This window comes from Narcine bancroftii, chromosome 3 (genome assembly GCF_036971445.1).
Source record: "Narcine bancroftii isolate sNarBan1 chromosome 3, sNarBan1.hap1, whole genome shotgun sequence".
NCBI lineage: Eukaryota > Metazoa > Chordata > Chondrichthyes > Torpediniformes > Narcinidae > Narcine > Narcine bancroftii.
Window position 1 is genome coordinate 43,039,372 of NC_091471.1, and position 15,394 is coordinate 43,054,765.

The window sequence follows — 15,394 nt, forward strand, 5'->3', positions numbered from 1 at the left end:
ATCTGATCCGGCTTGGGCTAGGTCCCTTACTGAGACTGTGTCCTCCCGTCCGTCCAGGTACTCAATGTAGGCATAATGCGGGTTCGCATGGAGCAGAGTCACTTGGTCAACCAAGGGGTCATTCTTAAAGTATCAGACGTGGTGTCGTAAAAGGACTGGACCAGGAAAAGTGAGCTGATATGCTTGTACCCGACTTGGATTTCCTTGAGAAAGAGAACATCCTTTCATCGAGTGTGGCATTAGTTGCGGTGCATAGGAGTGAGCACATCCTGCCAGTGAGAGGTGGGGAGAGTTTTGGACCAGAGGGCAGGCGTAACCACTTCCAGAGGGTGGAATTCTCTCTTTCGACTTGCCCATTACCGCGTGGGTTATAGCTGGTGGTCCTGCTTGAAGCAATACCACCCTCCAGAAGGTACTGCTGCAGCTCTGCGCTCATAAACGAGGACCCCCTGTCACTGTGGATGTAACTGTGGTATTCGAAGATGGCAAAGATGCTGTGCAGGGCCTCTATGACTGAGGAGGCAGTCATGTCCGAGCAGGGCACAGCGAACGGGAAGCAGGAGTACTCGTCGATGACCGTAAGGATGTAGGTGTTACAGTTGGTCAACGGAGGGGGCACTTTGAAGTCTATGCTGAGACGCTCAAAGGGGCGGGTGGATTTGATGACGAGGGTGTTCTCCAGATGGAAGAAGTGGGGCTTGCACTCAGCGTACACTGGGCAGGCTCTGGTCATGGAGTGAATCTCCTCGACAGTGTGGGGCAGGTTGCAGGCTTAGACAAAGTGCGCAAACCTATTGACTCCTGGATGACAGAACTCCTCGTGGAGTTTCTGCACCCTGTCCAGTTGTATGTTGGCGCAAGTCCCCCTGCAGAGCGCATCTGGCAGGTCATTGAGTTTACCTGGCCGATACTGAATGTCATAATTAAAGGTGGAGAGCTTGATTCTCCACCTGGCGATTTTGTCATTCTTGATCTTACCTCGCTGGGTATTGCTAAACATGAAGGAGACCGCGCGCTGGTCGGTCAGCAGTGTAAAGCACCTGCCAGTGAGTTAGTGCCTCCAACAATGTACTGCTTTGACTGTGGCCTGGTCCTCCTTCTCGACAGAGGAGTGTCAGCTCTCAGGACCCTGGAGGGTTCTGGAGAAAAAGGATACCGGCCGGCCAGCCTGGTTCAAAGTGGCTGCCAGTGCAAAGTCAGACGCATCACTTTCGACTTGGAACGGAATGGACTCATCGATGGTGTGCAGCGTTGCAGCAGCGATGTCTAATTTGATGCAGTGGAAGACCACTCTGGCTTTGGTGGACAGGGGGAAGGAGGTGGTCTTGATGAGTGGCCGTGCCTTGTCGGCATAGTGTGGAACCCATTGGGCATAGTAAGAGAAAAAACCCAGGCAGCATCTGAGTGCCTTCTGGGTGTGGGGTGGGGGGGGCAAGTCCATGAGGTGACGCATGCGGTCAGGGTCCGGCATGACCACCCTGTTCTCCACCACACAGCCCAGAATTGCGAGCCGAGTGGACCGGAAGACCATCTTGTTGAAATTGTAGGTCAAGTTCAGCTGAATTGCAGTCTGAAAAAATTTCTCAAGGTTGACATCATGATCCTCCGTGTTATGGCCGCAGATGGTAACATTGTCCAGATACGGGAAAGTAGCAGTCAGCCTGTTCTGGTCCACCATCCAGTCCATTTCCCGCTGGAAGACCGCGACACCATTTGTGACCCCAAAGGGTACCCTGAGGAATTGATACAGCCTCTGATTCGCTTAGAAGGCCGTGAAAGGTCGGTCTTCTCGGTGGATCGGGAGCTGATGATAGTCCAAACGCAAGTCAATGGTGGAAAATATACGGTATCGGGCGATTTGATTCACCACATCCATGATCCGTGGAAAGGGGTATGCATCCAGGAGCATGAAGTGGTTGATTGTCTGGCTCTAGTCAACCACCATCCGCAGCTTCTCCCCATTTTTAACAACCACTACCTGCGCCCTCCATGGACTCGAGCTAGGTTCGATAATGACCTCATACAGCAGTCTGCGCACCTCGGTTGTGATAAATTTCCTGTGTTCATAACTATATTGCCGGCTTTTGGTGGCCACAGGCTTCCAGCCAGGGGTGAGATATGCGAAAAGTGCTGGCAGAGCAACAGAGGGTAGAGAGACTACAGGTGAGGCCCCAGGGTCTGGGGGCAGGTGATTCGGGCTGCCACTGGCAGGAGTTTTATGGGGTGGAATGGTTACAGATAGAGAGCAGAGCGTGAGACCCCCCCCAAAGTTCAGGGAAATGGTTTGAAACTGGCACTGAAAATCCAGTCCCAGCAGTGCAGGCGCACACAATTGGGGAAGGACTAATAGTTTGAAGTCTGTGAACATGATGCCCTGGACTTTCAGGGTCACAACGCAGTACCCTTTTATCCCAGTCGAGAGCGATCTGGTCGCCAATGAAATTCTCTGTGCAGTGGGGAGAATAGCTAGTCCACAATGGTGGGCCAGGTCTGGGCAGATAAAACTGTCAGTTGACCCCGAGTCAAATAAGTAATTGGTATAGTGTCCATGCACTTTAATCAGTTCCATTGCTTTTGTGAGGGGTTGGGGGAAGTCCTGGTCAAGGGTCTTGATGCAGAGACTTGTAATGTAGGCAGTGGAGTCCTGCGTGATGACGTCAAGCAAACAGTTGGGCCTGAAAAGACAGTGTCGGGGAGTTGGTGTTGCTGCCTGCAGCCAAATGTAAGCGTTGGGAATAGTTGCTTGCCGTCGGCGGTGGGGCGGTCAGCAGGGGGGCAGTCTGCTGGGGGATGGTCAGCAGTGGCGTGTCCCCAGTTGACAGCATCGGGTCCCTGGTCGGCAGAGTTGGGTCCCCAGTCGGCAGCATCGGCGGGTACCAAGTCGGCAGCTTCGGCGTGTCCCCAGTCGGCAGCGTCGGCATATCCCTGGTTGGCAGCAGCGGCGGCCATTGAGATTGGTGCTGGGGCCTGGTCGGACGTTGCTTTGTGAGGTAGGGTGAATGTCATTGCATCAAGGGTGGATTGTACCTTCCGTGCTCGGTGTCTGCGCCGTGACCTGCTGTGCTTGTTCTTCCCACAGAAATAATACTTTGGGTTTGTATCGGGCAGTGTAGTGGCAGTAGTAGGGTAGAGGGAGGGCATCCTACTCACATCAGAGTGTGGGGTCCAGCCCTGAGAGTGCATGTCCATACTTAAGACCGTAGCCTCCATCGTCTCTGCGATCCAGATCACGTCCTCTAGGTTTTCTTCCCCGTGCTCTAGCATGCGCTGCCTCACCTCATTTGATCAAACCCCGGACACATAGGAAACCAGAATGAGATTGTCTGTGGTCTCCACAGCAGTTCTGTCTGTGCAAGAACTGCCTGTGCAAGTTCTGTCTGCCCATTGCCCTTATTGTCTGAATATTAGCTTTACAGGACTCACGGGGCTGTTGCCTCCTTGTAGCAAGTTTGTACCGAGCATAGACCCTGTTCACCGGTCACTCATAGAGCCCTTTCAGCACCTTCATGGCTGTGGCATAAGTGGTCGCGTCCTGGACACTCTGGTAGACTCTTGGGGACACCATAGTCAACAATATTAGTAGTCGATGGTTGTCCTCTATCACGGCAGGATCAGAGAGTTGTAAGTATGTTTTGAAGCATTTCACCCAGTGCTTAACGTCATTCGAGGCTGTAGCTGACTGTGGGTTGATGGTGAGGCATTCCAGCTGTAGCATACGATCCATCCCTTCAAAATTTTATTTAGTTAATAAAATTGTCGTGCACGTCGAAAGAACCAAAGACATTGATCCAAACCAAGGTTTTTATTAACTAAAAAGTAGGTTGACCAGTCCAGAATGACCTGGTCTGGCTAGGAGCAATCCTTTAAGACCTGCCAGTAGGTGTGACTACACTCTCAGCCAATCACAGTCATCCTACACTACCATCTGTACATATGTACATATACACATTGGTGATAGAATCTGTACTATCCCACCAAATTCACTTTATATCCAGATAATTTACCATATAATTCTAAACAATTTTGCAAATAAATTAAAGATTGATCCGGATTAGTTAATTATATCAAAACATCATCAGCAAATAAATTAATCTTATATTCATCCTGTCCAATCTTTATACCTGTAATATTCTCATTCTGCCTGATAGCCTGAGCTAACGGTTCAATGACCAACGCAAATAGGGCTGGTGACAAAGGGCAACCTTGACGAGTTGAATACGTTAATTTTAAAAAGGAAGAAGTTTGACCATTTGTTGCCATCCTTGCTATAGGATTATTATATATTGCCTTTACCCAACCAATAAATAAGGGTCCAAATTTATATTTCTCCAAAGCTTTAAATAAAAAATTCCATTCAACCCTATCAAAGGCTTTTTCAGCATCTAAGGATGCTTTGGTAGGTTGGTTTGCTGACATGAAGCATTGATCAATGAAACCACTCTAAGAATATTATCCAAAGCATACCTATCTTTAATAAAACCAGCCTGGTCAAAATGTACTAATTGTGGTAAATACTTTGCTAATCTATTTGCTAATAATTTCATTATTATTTTATAATCCACATTTAATAAAGAAATTGGTCAATAAGAAGAAACCTTCAAAGAGTCTCTGTCTTTTTTTCATATAACTGTTATTATTGCATCATAAAAAACTTTATAAAATTCAGCATCATCTCCTGGTGACTTCCCATTAGGCATTTGTTGAATAACATTCTTTATTTCTAAATCCATAAAAGGAGAATCCAAATTTCTCACATCCTCCTCCTTCAATATTGGTAAATTTAACTCTGACAAAAATGCTTCAATAGAACCATCATCTCGCATTCCCTCAGAAGCATATAATTTCTGATGAAATGACAACAATTGGTCATTAATTTCCTGAGGTTTTAAAAGTAACTGAATTGTCTTTCCTCACAGCATTATTAATCCTTGAATCTTATTCAGCTTTCAATTGCCATGCCAAGACTTTATGTGCTCTAAATCCAGGACATCTTTGTGGCAGGAGTGAGGCTGAGGTACGTGAGGCAGTGATTGCTGAAGTTGGGGAAGAAAGAATTGGCCAGCACCCTGGCAAAAGCACTCGAACAGGCTCAACTGGGAGCTGACGACCTCACAGACGAAAGTGGCACCTTTTCAGAGGACCAGGTCATTGGGCCACTGGTGACCCCCGCAGTCCTAATGCTGACTGCTGTGGCCACGTATGACCGGGGATACTACTTCTGTGGACTGGCATTCCCCACCCAATGCCCAGCAAGGACGCCATGTGCTCAGGATGCGGTAAACAAGTGCACTGGGTGAAGGTCTGCCAGACTAAAGGGAACCCAAAGAGAGTGATCACGCGTGCAAACCATGAATCATCGTTCTACCCGTACTCAAGTCCCAAAGTGCTGGTCTCCGCCTCTCTGTGTTGTTCACCACCAAAGTCTTGCTGCGCCGTGTGGCGGGACCACCACAGGAAGTAAAACATCGCAGGAAGCAACATAAACCATCTTGCCATACCTTGTGGTCAATGCCACCTAGTCCTCCTTTGGATCAAGATGGAGGGCAGCCATCTTGCTGCACCTCGTGGTCTACACCATCTTGTCTGCCCATAAGCAAGAGCAGAGTCAACATCATCATGGCGAGCAACAGGGTTTCCTGAGCATTGGCATCGGTCGTCCTGGATCAGGCAATACCTCACCAATTGAATAATTTGATGATGGAGGTGAGGGTAAATGGACATTTGACTGATTGATTCGTAGACACTAGCTCCACAGATGCAAAAAAGAAAATATCCTGTCTGGATGCACTACAGCTTGGTACAGAAACTGCAATCACAAGAAATTGTTAAGTGATAGACACACCTCAAGTCATCACATAAACCATCCTTCCCTCCATTGACTCCGTCTACATCTACTACTGTCTCAGGAGAGCTCCTAAAATAGTTCAGGACTATGGAGACTTCATCTCCTCTGTCATGGTTTTAATTGGGATACACCAATTCACGAGTACCCATTCTGAATGACTGTTGATCAGCCCACCCCCCCCCCCCCCCCACAAAATTACTGTTCCCTTTTTCTCAGAAGTCAATAGGGACTCTCTGAAAAGAGAGTGGCTTATTCCTATAATTTTGGGAAATGCTACCTTTGCTTATAAATGCTTCAAGGTCACTGTCTCATCAGGGTCAGTCAGCAAAGCTTCATTTTTTTTAGATGAGATTTAGACATTCAGCACGGTACAGACCCTTATGGCCAACGAGCCAGTGCTGCCCATTTTCACGCAGTATGTTATTGAACGGTGGGAGAAAACCCGAGGAAACCCATGCAGGCATGGGAGAACATAAAACCTCCAGCAGACAGAGCAGGATTCAAACCCCAATTCCAGTCCCTGGTGCTGTATCAATGATACACTAACCCCTATGCTAACAACACTAAAAGAAACAGCTTTCATCAATCAACTCATTTAATTCACTCAGTTCATTTTACAACTCATGGCTATTCGGGAAAGATGCCACTTTCTTGGTGTGAACTGGTCAAATTCTGTTCATCCTTTCAATGCCATTTCATAGACCTTCTTGATTTCAGACACATTTGTGAATGATTCCTTCTCAACCTTGTAAGTTTCTGCGAAGCACAGAAAGGGCATCCCTTGCATCAAAGTTTGGTCTGGCCATTCACTGCAACAGAACTTCCCCCAGATGTCTTGGACCTCACCACGTTATTGGATCCAAGAGGGGTTGTCAAGAGGGTGGGTCTGGACCTGTGCAACCCCTACTCACCTAAATCCATTCACACACATGCTGTTCCTTTCTGAGGAGCGGGGTATCCTTGTATCAAATCCCACAGATGGACTAAAAGGAACCATCATCATCCTAAGGAATGGATAGCCAGACTACAGATAAGATGAGAAGGTAGGGACGATCTTTCTCTTTGAAGCCCTGCTGTCCAGTTTTATTATGCAGCTTGACATCAACAATTGTTGAGAGTTAACCACATTACTGATGATCTGATGTCGCATGTAGGGCCCCTAGAGACACAAAAGAACTAGATGGTTCATCACCAATAATAGCTTTCCTTTCAATATTTCAAATTATTTAATTATTTCATATTCCTCCAGGTGCCAGTGCAGGATTCAAACCCCAATTCCAGTCCTTGGTGCTGTATCAATGATACTCTAACCCCTCATGTCATTAATCAGGGTCACTAAGTTGTTAGTTCATGGATTTAATCAATATGTACTCATTCCCAATAGCTGGGAACAAATATTAGGAACATGACCAAAGAACACAGCAAGCTCCATCATCCCAGGAACATTTTTTTACTGCTGCTCCCTGCAGTAATTTGTTTTCATTTAATTTCCACTGCCTTCCACAACCCAGGAAACAGAAAATATACTGTACACATAGATTCTCAATTTTGGCACTACTTCCTACATACAGTCCAGTTCTCTAGCACTGCCAAAAAAAATCTTCTTTTATATAATGAACAAAAGTACTTCCTCTCAAGATTTAATTAAGCTGTTGATCACATTACTAAATCACTGGTGTAGTAATGGTTAATGCTAGTTGTACATTTAACAAATTATGGATAAACTAAATGGAATGTATAATCTTACAGTTGTAAACCGATTACAATGTTCTTGTTTTCGGCATCAAAATAAACTGGCCACCAAAGTAACCTGATGTTCCACTGCTCCTTTGCTTCTCCAGGTCCTATCTTTATAATTTAGTGCACTGATTCATTTGCTGGGTAGTGCCCTATGCACTGATTCATTTGCTGGGTGGTGTCCTATTCTCTGCCTGCATGTGTGGTTCATGTCAGCCTGTGTATATCGTGAGCATGCTTGGATGAATTGTGTGTCTCTGGGTATTCAAATTTTGCATCACTAAGCATACTACAGTACAACTTTGATTATCTGAAAAAGTCGGGACCTGGCCTATGTCAGATAAATGTTTTTTTCGGCGAATTGGTCATTTTTTTAAAAAAACAGCCCAGTAGCAAGAGTAAATCATTTGTGTCAATGTTTAAACAACAAGGGAGGACTTTTTCAAACATTAAAATTGTTTAATTCTCACGCAAAAAAATGCCGGCTACCGCCAATTACCAAGACCTCCCAACTGCTGCGGCTGATACCTGACACAAACCGACCTCTGTTACTGATACCCAGGGAGGCTTCCCAGGCCGGTGGAACACTCACTGGTGAGTCAGCGGGCTCCTGTCTCCCAGGTCACCTGAGCACTCACTCCAAATCCTTCCGTTGGCCTTCTGCACACGCACACCGGGGAAATTGGCTGAGGGGAGGATTCAGAATCAGCGTCGTTGTCCGATGTGCCAAGGAGGGAGTGAGGGAGGGAAGGGGAGGTTAGGGAATGCCATTGAGCCCAAGGCCCCACTCATGCCATGAGGCCGCTCTCCTTGATGATGCTGGGACAAGGGATTCATCCGACCCCTTACAGATGGGAGACGGCACCACACAGTTTGAGAGGAAGAGTTGGAGAGAAAAGTCAATAGGGGAGGGGTAAAGAAGCAATGGAAAGAGAGAGGGGAGGGAGTTACCTGAAACTAGAACAATCATTGTTCTAATTTCATGTCAAGTGAGGTCAGTTTGGCTGCGAAAATATTTTGGACAAATGAGGATTTCTGATTGGTTTCAAATATCCTCATTTATCCGAAATTTTAAAAAACTTTGGATAAATGAGGATTTTGGAGAATCCGATTTTAGATCATTGGATTTGTACTGTATCTGGTGGCTGGCCTGGGTGTTGGGTGTGCCCGGTCCTACATACAGCACTGAGTGCACCTGCTTGCTGGTCAGCAGTAATAATGTAGCTCGATCATATGAATAGGAGAAGAGGTGGATTGCTACAGAAGCAGAAAAAATCTCCCTGAGAGAAGATTTCTGGAAGGGCAAAGTATCTGCTGCTTGGAGAAAGTAAAAGGAAGTAATGATAGTACAGTGCCAGCAATCATTTTATTTGATTGCCTTTTTTTTTCTTGCTAATCACAAATATAAGATTGAACTTCTGGTCATCTGTGTAACCAAACAAGTTATGGAACCCAGGACAATTTTTTACACGACTCATTGGTGCATTTATCCATCGGTTTTTGCTGAATTTCTCCAGCATTCCTGTGTTTTTTACTACAATCTCAGGGTCTGCAGACTTTTGTCTTTAATCCCTTTGTGGATATGAGTATTTGGGTGTCTAATGGAACGGCAATAACAAAAGTAGCATCCCGCCAGTCCGAACATCCATGGACCAATTTATCCAAAGCTCATATATTCACCATTCTATAAATGGATCATGAAGTTTGGTGGACCATCACTTCATTTCTCAAATACTGCAAGATCTCATATTGTAAATAAAATAAATGATTGTTAAATACTTTATACATTTACAGCATAAAGAATATGATTGAATGTGAGTAAACATAAAACCATAGAACATTACAGAACAGAAAAAGGCCCTTTTGGGCCATCTAGTCCATGCCAAACTATTTATGCCACCTCGAGCCATTGACATGCACCTCCATACTCCTCCCATCCATGTACCTATCCAATCTCCTCTTAAATGTCAAAATCAAAACACTTCTGCTGGGAACTTGTTCCACACTCTCACCGTTCACTGAATAGAAGTTCCCCCTAATGTTCCCCTTAAACATTTCAGCTTTCACCTTCAACCCATGACCTCCAGTTCTTATCTTTCCCAACTTCAGTGGAAAAAAGCCTGTTGCATTTACTCTGTCTTTACCCCTCATAATTTTATATACCTCTATCAAATCTCTCCTCATTCTCCGACACTCTAGGGAATAAAGACCTAACCTATTAACTTTTCCCTATAGCTCAGCTCAAGTCCCAGCAACATCCTTGCAAATTTTCTCTGCATTCTTTGACATAAATGTCAATATCAATAATCTGAAAATAGAATGATATTTTAGTCCCAAGGAATTTACATTGGAGATCTTCTGGCATATTTCATTTGATCAAAGGATTCAAGCCTAATCCTAGTTTTCAAGCAAATATAGTATTCTTCATAATGGAAATTTTCTGCTATGGACCCTTCATAACCTTGTAGATGCCATTCAAAAAGTACTATTTTACTTACAATATAAATGAGAACAAGATAATCACAAGCTGCAAAATGGATGTATTCATAGCTGAATGTACTTTGTGCCAATTGCCCCAGTCTCTCTTTCCCTCATCTTTCCATCTCCCTTCCTCCAACTACCCACCCTTTTCCCTTGCCATATAAGAGAGTTATCTTTCTCTTCTATCCTCACACTTGTTACTTGCCTTTCCCCTCCCGTACCCCCACACCCCCCACTTTTTTCACTCGGACATCTATTTGATTTTCACCACTCCTGAAGAAGGGTTCAGGCCCGAAACATCGACTGCCTTTTACCATCTATGAATACTGCAGGACCTGCTGAGTTTCTCCAGCACATTTGTGTACTGCACTAAATTGCGGCATCTGCAGATTTTCTTGTTTACCTCCATTGAGCTGTTTCACTTTGTGTCATCATGCAGGCAGATGAACTATTGTCATACCCATAGAATGCATAATGCACCAAGATGCAGTGAAAGATGGAAAACATTTCAAAACTGCATTTTCTTGCAACAAACTATCCACTTCTCATAATTCTCCAGGCAGCCACAGAAATGGGAGAGGTGTTATTTATCACTTGTTACCTAGGTTGACTGCATTGATCTGTTTGACTGCTTCCAAATTTTCTGCCAGATTCGGAAACTGTGAGACAGATGTTTTGAGAATACACACAAGCAAGTAGCTTCATTGGGAACATTCAGCTCTAAATCGCAGCTCTTTTTTTTCATTTATTGGAACAAATACCTTTAAAAGTGAGTAATTTATTTTCATGTTATTGTTCATTTGTTTTAATTGAAAGGAATCAACATGACTTATTTGAAATTTACCGTGATAGTAAGAAGACAAATGCAGCACACATTTTAATAATTTGTCAGAGCCTTGGTGTAAAATGTAATTTATCCTTGGCAGCTGATTTTGCCTCAGTCATTTTTGAAACTCAAGTCATCTTATCAGAAGCTGAAAGCCAAATGACGGTAAAATTAAATTGCTGTGTTTAAAATTTCAGAAAAGTTTTGAGTTTTGATGTCATGAACTTAATGCCTTTCAAAATATGTTTATTGTCATCTGACTGTATATATACTGCACAACATGACACTACAGCATTTCTCTAAACCACAATGCACACACATACATGCACAATTCATGATAAACAAATAGATATAAATTAAAATAAATATATGTAAATATTTTGGGATGATTTACTCAATTACAAGATATTGTTCATCAATCTCACAGCCTGTGGGAAGAAACTATTCCCCAGCCTGGCAGTCCTGATTTTGATGCTCCTGTACCTCTTGAGGGTAGTGGGGCAAAGATACTGTGTGCTGAATGGAACGTGTTCTCAATAGTTATTTGAGTTTTATTTAAGCAACACTCCTGGTAAATGCCACTAATAGAGAATAGAGGAAAGGAAGATCTCAGTGAAGTGATCATTTTGAAGATCCCCTCTACAACTTCTTGTCCAATACTCTGCAGCTACTTTATCACACAATGATGTAGCCAGACAAGACATTCTCAGTTTGTCGCTATAAAATTTTGTCAAGATAGGGGCCAGTAGCTTTGTCCCCCTTAATCTCCTCAGAAAGTGTCAGCTGCTGCAACTTCCCGACTAAGAGAGTGTTGTAGATCCAGGATAGTTTGTCTTTGACATGCACACCAAGGAATGTTGCACTCTCCACTCTCTCCATGAAACAACCATTGATGTGTAATGGAGAATGATCAACCTGCACTTCCACTGCTTAAAAAGTCAAAGAGTTTGAGAGCATACAACATCTGACACTTGTTTTACCCATATTAGCATATGCTGGAATTCTCAACTACAATATAAGTACATTTTCTTAACTGAGGGAAAAGAACAAGCTTAGATATAGTTTCCAGTGGGTCTCTTGCCATGTCAATTCCAGATTAATTTATGAAGCATTCAAAATGCAAGCCTTCTACAATGTCACCTGCACAATATATATTTGGAAGGTTCTTGTTCCAAGTTGAAGAGGTCTGATTTTTTGAGCAAAAGACTCAGATTATTTTGCATTAAGCCTCCCTCACAAAAAGGAAAATAGTTATGGAAGTTGATAAGGCATTGTCAAGATGTAAGTTCTGCCTTAGAACAATTTAAAATAAACAATTGTCAGTTAATTACAACTTTAGCCGCAATTCAAATGAATAGAAGATCACAAGATCTCAAGACAAAGGAACAGAAGCAGGCCACTAGGCCCATCGAGTCTGTTCCGTAAATCTACACTAAGCTACTCTACACTAGTTCCAATTTCCAGCCTTTTATCCATATCCCTTGATGCCCTCACTAATGAGATACTTGTCTGCTTCTTGTTTAAATACTCCCAGTGATCTGGCTTCCACTCCTGTATGCGGCAGTGAATTCCACAGATCCACGATCCTCTGGCTAAAGAAGTTCTTCCTAATCCCTGTTTTATATGGATATCTTCTAATTTTCAGACTATGGCCCCTTGTCCTCGATTCACCCACCAAGGAAAACATCTTACCCACATCCACCCTATTTAAACCTTTCAAAATACGAAATGCCTCTATGAGATCTCCTCCCATTCTCCTATACTCGAATGAATACAACCCAAGAGCTGCCAAAAGCTCCTCATACATTAGCCCTTGCATTCTGGGAATCATCCTAGTAAATCTCCTCTGCACCCTCTCCAACAACATCACATCCTTTCTAAGATAGAGGGCCCAAAACTGCACACAGTTCCCCAAATGAGGCTTCACCTGTGCCCCATAGGACCTCATCAACACCTCTTTACTCTTATCCACTATTTCTCTTGAAATGAATGCCAACGTAGCATTCACTTTCTTCACTACCAATTTCACCTGGTCATTAACTTTTAGATTTCACTGCACAAGGACACCCAGGTCCCTTTGCACATCCGAAGTCTGAATTTTCACCCCATCCAAATAGTATTTTGCCTGTTTATTTCCACTGCCAAACTGTACAAAATGTTAAATTTCATCTGCCATAATTTTGCCCAGCCTCCTAATCTGTCTACATCCTTCTGTAACTTTAAGGTTTCTATTACACTTCCTACTCCGCCACCTATCTTGGTGTCATCCTCAAATATGTATAGCCACAAAACCATTCATACCACAATCCAAATCATTAATATAAATTGTAAATAGCAGCGGCCCCAATTCTGACCCCTGCGGAACACCACTAGTTACAGGGAGCCATCCAGAATGGGAGCCCTTAATTTCAACCCTTTGCTTCCTGCCGATCAGCCACTTTTCTATCCAGTTTAATAACTTCCCTGTAATTCCATGGGCCCTCATCTTATTTAGCAACCTAATATGCGACACCTTATCAAAAGCCTTTTGAAAGTCTAAATAGATAACATCCACAGCCTCTCCTTTGTCTATCCTACTTGAGATTTCTTCAAAAAACTCTAATAGTTTGGTCAGGCAGGATCTACCCTTTAAAAAACTATGCTGACTTGGACCAATCCTGTCATGCATTTCTAGGTATTTTATCACCTCATCCTTGAGGATCGATGCTAATATCTTTACAACCACTGACGTCAGACTAATCAGCCTATAGTTTCCTTTTCTCTGTCTCCCACTTAAACAGCGGAACCATATTTGCGACCTTCCTATCCTCTGGAATCTCTCCAAAATCTATCGATTTCTACAATCTCCAAAGCCACCTCTTTCAAAACCCACAGATGCACCTCAACCGGTTCGGGAGATTTATCAATCTTTAATCCGTTTAGTTTGCCTCGCACAATTTCTCTAGTAACCCTAACTGAATCTAACTCTTCTCCCTGAATCCTCTGTCTTTCCGGTATATTATTGTCTTTCATGGTGAAGACAGACATAAAATATTGATTAAGTTCCTCTGCCATCTCCTTATAACCCATTACAATTTCCCCAGCATCATTTTCTATCAATCCTATGTCAACATGTGTCTCTCTTTTATTCCTTATATATTTGAAAAAACGCTTAGTATTGTTTTTAATATTGTTAGCTAATCTCCTTTCATCACTCATCTTTTCTTTCCAAATGACTATCTTTGTCTCTTTCTATAAGAGTCGAAAGGAATTCCAGTCCTCTGATTTCCCACCAATTTTAGCTTCCTAGTATGCCCTCTCTGTTGCTTTTATCATAGCCTTCACCTCTTTTGTTAGCCACAATGGTACCATTTGGAACATTGAATATTTTTTATTCATTTTCAAAAGTTTGGACTGACCATCAATCCAGATAAATGCATTTTTGGACAAGAAACAAATGATTTCTTGGGGCATAGGATTTCTCAGGAAGGTGCAACTCTGCTGCCATCCAAAGTTGAGGCTATTTCCAAATATGCAAGACCTGCTATTGTTAAAAGCCTGCAGAAATTCTTGGGAATGGTAAATTTTTACTGTCAGTTTCTTCCAGGGGCAGCTCATATCATGAAGTCTTTTCGATTTACTGTCTGGAAATGCCAGAACCATCCATTGGACTGAAGAGGGAAAAAATGCCTTCTTGAGGATGAAGATTTGCCGACTCATGCCACTGTGCTTAGCTACCCAGTTTTAAATGCAGCCACTGCCCTTTCTATAGATGCTTCCAGTATGGCTGTAGGAGGTGTCAATGGGGAATGGAAATCATTAGGATTCTTCAGCCGCCATCTTCGTGAAGCAGAGAAGAAATACAGTGATTTTGATAAGGAGCTTTTGGCCATTTACTTGCTTATTCAACACTTCTGTTATTTTTTTGGAGGATAGGGATTTTACTATGTACACCAAACACAAGCCCTTAACATTTGTGTTTTCCAAGGTCACAGAGCCCTGGTCTGCGCGACAACAATGGCAATTATCATTCATTTCAGAATTCTCCACAAATATACTACATAATTCCGGAAAAGAGAATGTAGTAGCTGATGCACTTTCCCGTTCTGCTCCACTTGAGGTTTCATCTGTCAATCAAGGTACCGACTACACAGCTTTGGCCGCAGCCCTAGAACATGACCATGAGATGAATGCTTATTGGACTGCAATCATGAACCTTCAATTGAAGAATGTCCAGTTTGGAGTTAATGGCAAATTACTCCTCTGTGATATATCAACAGGACACCCCTGCCCTACATCATGGAAACAACTCTGTGAACGGTCTCTCACACCCATCGATTAGATCAACCATTCATATGGTTTCTGACGGGTTTGTGAGGCACGGTCTTAAAAAAGATGTTACACAAATGGTAAGGTTTTTTGCATGCCAAAAAGCAAAATTTCAGCGACATACTAAGGCACCACTGCAGTCCTTCCCAGCAGTTACTTGGTGTTTTGCACATGTCCACGTGGACATTGTTGGTCCA